Genomic DNA, 6,943 nt, shown 5'->3' with positions numbered 1-6,943 from the left:
TACTGTCACAGGTAGAATTTCCTCTTTCCCAAAGAAGTCTCGGCCTCTCCTTAAGAACCTTCTCACGGATTGAGTAGGCCCCACCAGTTTTTCATTAACTTATTTAAGTCAGTTAATGCAGAACTTTATTTCTGCTAAATTTTCTTCATCATACTATCTACATTAGTTAGCGTGAGTAACTGGGGAGCACCCTCGCCAACCAGGCATGTACCAGTCAGTGATTTGCTTTTACCAGATTAATTAGTCCATCACTTTCTTGGGGGGCAGAGCGGGCAGGCCTGAATTCAGGTCCTCAAACTCTCCCTTGGCTTTTTCACTGGTGGCTGGGGCTTTACCATTTGAGCCACACCTCTACTTGCGGCTTTTTTCTGGTTAGTTGGAGAATGTGGTTTGGCTGGTTTTCAACTTCAGGCCAGCTTCCTACATAACTAGGATTATAAACTGAAGCCACCAGCACCCAGCTAATCACTAGCACAGCCTCCCAGTTCCAGGACATGGACAAACGGGAAGGCATTCTTTGCCAGAATGTACCATATGTAGCTTCTAGTCCTAGTAGAGTCCTTGTTCCCATGGGAAATCTCATGAAGATAATCTTGTCCCCATTATTTTGGCCACTCTGGCCTTGTGAGCTTTCATCAGAATTATCCATGGCTATGGGTTTTCTAGCACACATGTTCAAAATTGTGCCTGCAAACAGCTGCAAAAGCTTTTAAGAAACACATGGTCAGATTTGATCAGAGAACAGCACCACTCCTCTGGTACCAGTTTTCTGTGTTCCTTTTTCTCATACCTGGAAAAAGCAACATAGACAGAAAGGCCTTGATTTTTGGCTCACAAGTTCAGGTTCTGTCCATTATGGCACTGTAATTTGGGGTCTTGGCGAAATAATATATTGTGGTAGGAGCATGTGACAGGCTGCTCACTTCCTGGCCAACAAAGCAAGATGTAGCCCCAGTAATCAATTTCCTCCAGCTCTCAAAAAAGAAGTGGTGCTGTGGTTCAAGGGTTAGGGAGGTCACCTTGCCAGGGACAATACCCAGGGCCAGAGTTCAAGCCCCACAACTGACAAAAAAAAAAATCAATATGTTTTAGGGAGTGGAGGGAGGAAAAGTGAGTAAGTCATTGTACACTATCTAAATATTGAACTATGTAACAAGGGTGGGGCTGAGAGGGTTTAAATAAGAAAGAAAAAGGGTGACTTGGACCAAGAAGCCCTGTACTCAGGATTACTTAGCAAATTGTAATCTCTGTACAACTACTTAATAACAATGAAAGAAATAGTGACTCAAACTGCAGGCCAAGCACTTAGCATATGAACTTGTGGATGACACTTTGAATTTAAACTGTAACATTCCATAATAAAGTACCCATATGGAAGTCATGGCAGTTACTTAGTAGAAAAGAAGAGAATACATCACAGTAGAGGACAAGAGCTAAAGAGGCTTGACTGCTAATGGATGCTGTCTTTTTTAAATTCGCAAGTCATTTGTGTATCTTTTGAATTGTAAAATACTATTTTTAAACATTAATGTTTAGTAAATGTTTAAAGTCAGAAAGAAAAGACAGTGCTTACAACTGTCTATGCCAAAGGCCAGATATATAACTTTGTGTTTTTTGCTTTGCTTATATTCCTGAGAAGTTGACTCCTAACATTTCTGATCCAATTTTTTGTAGAGAGTGACTTTGAGAAGAAAACAAGAGAGATAATGTCTACTTCCAAAAGGTGCTTTGAGCAGATCATTTGATTCTTCTATGGATGAGGTCCGTATCTAAAAATGGAGTAAACAAGAGTTCTATAGCATTTAACTTCCAAGGCTGTAAAATGCAGCAAAAGAAGATGCCATGTGAAATCAGTCACCTCTCAGATGTTGGTGACTAGCTAGCTGTAATCATGTCATGGGCTCCAAATTCTTAGAATAAAGTCTGCCCTTAGGGTTCTTTTAAAACCATTTCAGTAAAAACACTGCCACCTCGTGTTTCAAGTAGACAAAGCCAACTAGACCAATGCCTTCCAGAACAAATAGCAATAACTGATTTCTTAGCTGTACCTACACTGGTTTGAGTTACAGTTTTCCAAGTTTACAATGATACGAAAGCAATAGACATCATACTTTGAACATATCCTTTGAATTTTGACTTTGGCTCTTTTCCTGGTGGTAAGGCTGCATGAGTTTACAGTGCCCTACCGTGCACTAAACCACACATCTCAGTCAACTCTCCGTGTGTGAGAGGAAACCACGGATGTGCTACAGAGTGCTACGGTGCCATGCAAGAATGTTTGCTGGGTGTGTTAGCTTTCCATGACTGGCCAGAGAAAACAATGCCTGACAGAATCAACTCGAAAGAGGAAAGGTTGAACATTCTGGTTCATGGTTTCAGTCCACAGTTTGGGGGTGGGGGCGTTGCTTGGGAGTCTGTTGGAAAGGAAGAATATCACAGAGGAGGGGAATGAGAAGAGGAAGCTGCTTACTTCATGGGGCTAGGTATCCAAGAGAGAAGATGAGGAATGCCAATTCCCCAAAATCTACTTCAAGAACCTCCCTCCCAGTGACTTCTCTTCCAATCTCAAGACTGAGGGGCTGGACCTGGTGTAGGCCTTCTTGTTCGTGATAAAAGGAACTGCATGGGCACAAGAGAGTGCATAGGAGAGAAAAGGAAAGTGTGACCTTATGCTTTGGAAGGAACTCACACCTATTTCAATGAATCCACTCCCATAATAATGGAATTACACATTCAGGGACAACATCTGCATCAGTGACCTAACAGTCTACACGTGGGATTAAATTTCCAACACATCAACGTTGGCAGTGGGGGAGGAGGGGACAACATTCAAACTCCAGTTTTGAGGAAGAGATTTCCTGTCAATTGTAAAGTAAATCCATCAGCAGGAGTGAGGCAGGGGTGGTTCCAGGAGCCGGTGCTGGTAAAAGGTGGGCAGTCTCAGCTGTGCACTATAATCTTACCTGATGACAGCAACAGTTTGTTTGCTAACACATGTGAAGTTTGCTAATTCTTCTAGCTGGTCTTCAGTACCTGCTATTATGCCCACAGTGGCAGTCAGGAAAAAAACAAAACAAATGGGCAACCTTGTTCTAATGAGGCATACACAACAACTGCAGAGAAAAAAAAGAGAGAAAGCCACTGTTAGGGAGAATTGGGAGGAAGGTGGGGGGCTTGGAGTGGGTCCTTGCTTTTACATAGCTCACCCCTCTTAGGAGTGCCAGTTCCAAAGAAAATTCCCTGCCTCTATACCACGCGAGACCAAGGCTTGACTTGGAATGGCTATCTACTAGCTGACTTCCTGGAGATGATGGAAGGTTAGAGATTATTGCAGATGTACTCGGGGGGAATCTGGGCAGTCCCTAGCAGTCGGCAATGTCATGGTTCAACTGTCAGATGGACTTGCACCAGGAGGCTCTTCAGTGTTCTTGTCCTCCCCCTTCCCCTCCCCCTTCCCTTTCCCCTTCCGCATTTCCTCCATGCTCCAACCTTTAGAGAGGGAAATGCCTGTGAGGTGCCTGGGTGTTTTAATGCAGAAGGAAGATAATGGTGGTGGAGTGTGCCACAGAAGCAACATGTCAAAACATCACAACCCATAAACTAATGTTTTTGTCTAGGTAGATGCATCTTTAACACAGACGTGCTGGCACCGGTCCATATGTAAGAAGGGGCAAGATGGAAATCGTTTCACAGGAATTCCTCACTGCAGCTGCTCTTTCACCAAAGGATGAATGGATGTGGAGGGAAGACACTGGCTTAGCCAAGGTAGGTGTCATGGAGGTGACTGTGTGCCATTCCATGGGAGCAGTGGAGCTGTGAGGACCTGATGCTAAGGCATCCTCCAAGATGTGTCTGGAAGCATACGAATCCTCCATCCCTACCCCATAGCAAGTGTGCTTCTCTTATACACATGTTCTGTGCTTCCAGGGAACAAGATACAGATGGGGAGAAATAGATGATCTTCCCGAGGCTGTGTGTGTGTGTGTGTGTGTGTGTGTGTGTGTGTGTGTGTGTGTGTGTGTGTGTGTTGCTCCTTTGTCTATGACGAATCTGTTCCCAATGAATACTTGAAACTGTGGGTAGTACTGAAGCACAAATAGACAGGTAGCTTAGAATATCATCATATACGATTAGTATGTACATATAGTCTAATTTATCAATTAGGTGAAGGGACTAACAGTGATAATTCTAACAGCAACGTCAAGTGACAATCATATAGGACTGTGGAGGAATGTGGTCTCTCAAAACAATGAAAGCCAGGCACTGGTGGCTCATGCCTACATTCTTAGCTACTCAAAAGGCTGAGATCTGAGGATCACAATTGGAAGCCAGTCCACGGAGACAATCTCAGGATATACCCTTATGAATGAGTAACCAGCAAAAAGCTGCAAGTGGAGATGTGACTCAAGTAGAAAAGCACAGGCCTTAGGGAAAAAAAAAAGCCAAGCAAGAATTGCTTGGTCCTGACTTCAAGCACCAGTGCCAGCACATAAAACAACACAACACAAAAGTAAGCCAAGATGATTACTTGGCATTTTGGGATCGGGGATGACCATAAGTAACCAATCATGGAAAGCAAAACCTTAGAGAAGGGCTACTGTGTGGCAGGGGGGAAACATGTTTATATGCATATTTATATGCATATATACACTTTCCACTATTATATATATATAGTATATATTTCTGTAGACACACACACACACACACACACACACACACACACACACACACCCTAATCTCTTTCAGCAATGACGTCTCAAGGTCTGTGTGTGATGAGAACCAGCCGGCCTTTGCATCAGATGGGGAAGTCAGAAGATTATTGTATACATTCGGTTTTAATGGCTGTTAAATAAAAGGCAAGATGCTGCACTATATACATTCTGTCTGCTTATGGTATAGTCGGCCAGCCATGCACATTTTATTGCACATATAAAACAGTGTACAAGAATCTTAAAGACATCTTAACCATAAAAGAACTGCAGTTAAAAGAAAAGCCGTTTTACACACCACCAAAAGCAAGTATATCATACAGCCAGCTTCAAGAAAGTACTGAAAATGAGTATCAAAAGAAATAGTTTAATTTTGGAAGAAAAAAATCTCTAAAAACCATGATTACAGAGCCTCTACTAGCCAATATATACATATAAAAATATTTCCGACACTTCCATCAGAATGCCCAGGAAGGTACAGCCAGCAATCTAAATTCTTACAGAATTGACTTCTAAAGGTTGTTTACATTGTATACACTCTTCTTTCAAAATGCCTTTTCTCTTTACAGTTTTAAACGATTTGACAATATAGGAAAATATTCTAAGATATTTAAGTTAGGTTAAAGTGCACAGTACTTTTGATAGGAAATAATTGCTAGCTGCCAATCTAAATCTCCAAGGATGGGGCCTTGGTGTTAGCTGATGGATGTTGGTCTGTTGATGCACACATCTTCCTCGTGTCTTCTCTTCTGCATTCATCCTCATGTTGACACATGGAGGCTACTGCAGCTCTAGAAACTTCTGATGGCTTTTCAGTGTGACAGTACAGTCAAGACTAACAGGGCTTTGAAAGATGAATGACTGAGTGATATGTGGTCACCACAGCACATGTATAGGTTTGTTACTGTCCAGCATGAGTTGTTATGCCTTCTGGGAAATCTCTCAGCCCCATGGACAGGTTCCTCCCGTTGGCTGGGTCTTCTTTAGTCCTGTTGTGTTTGACCTTGTTTGCGCCCTGGCCTCTCAACCTCATACATTCTACTTACTTTTCCTTCTCTTCCCCTGCTGGGGGCGTGTGTGTGTGTGTGTGTGTGTGTGTGTGTGTGTGTGTGTGTGTGTGTGTGTGTGTGTGTGTGTGTGTGTGTGTGTGTGTGTGTGTGTGTGTGTGTGTGTGTGTGTGTGTGTGTGTGTGTGTGTGTGTGTGTGTGTGTGTGTGTGTGTGTTGGAGCTGCCTTATGGATGGCTCACTTCCAAGGTTGCACACCAGAAACCACAACTCTTGCAGTGCTGTCGGAACTACACTGCAAACCACCAACTAAATTCTAACCAACAGGCCCATCTGCATTGCAGCATGGTTTCCTCGTCTCACCACTGGCAGGGCCCACCCAGGTCCTCCGTACCTAAAGCAATGTTTGACTACTCAGCCCAAATTTCTCTTAAAACAACTTTTTGGCTACACAATGACCTTTCACTCACTTCCGCTTTCCCATCCCTTTTCCTCATCGTCTACCTTTGGTACCAGACTCTCTTTAATTACCCAAGTCGCAGTGCAACAATTATGCTTGGAGGCTCATGGCGTTAACACTGCTGACTTTTTGGTGGTATAAGATGAATGTTTTGAGCATAGCAAAATAATCCAAAAAATAGTAATTGTTCACATTTTTTCTTCAAGTTTAATATGTCTGTTTTTTTTCCATCACAGCTATTTACAAATAACTTTGGGGTGCTCTTTTGATTTCAGTCAGTTCATTACATGGGGGGACAACAAGGCTGCTGGAATGTAGGCAATTGCATGGAATGCAAAAATATAAATAAGACCAATGTTCCACAAACCAAAGGGTAAAGACTGCCTCCCCAGAAAAGTTCTTTGTAACAGAAGCACCTGTTTTTGTTTGCTTTCTTTTTGTGTTGCTTTTTGCTTCAGTTTTTCTCCTCTGAGTTACAGACACCAGGGAACACGAATACTGCTAGAACTACCGCACACCAAAGAAGATAGAAAATAACTCAATATTTATAATAATAAAATAAAGTGTTTAACCACAAAAAAGCAGTAATAAAATAGTTTCCTAATTTACAATTTGCATCCAAAGGATGAATAACAACTCACTAATAAATAATATTCATATAAATATTTTGTATGTCGAAAATAGCTTTTCAAAAGGCAATGGTCTCAAGAAACATCTTGAACAATTTGGTGGTGAATAAAAACCTGATTGTGTCTCCTCCTCCCGCCC

Source organism: Megascapheus bottae, chromosome 11 (genome assembly GCF_031878675.1).
Source record: "Megascapheus bottae isolate mThoBot1 chromosome 11, mThoBot2.hap1, whole genome shotgun sequence".
NCBI classification, from domain to species: Eukaryota; Metazoa; Chordata; class Mammalia; order Rodentia; family Geomyidae; genus Megascapheus; species Megascapheus bottae.
The sequence above is the reverse complement of the archived record's forward strand: the minus strand, read 5'-3'. Positions refer to the sequence as shown.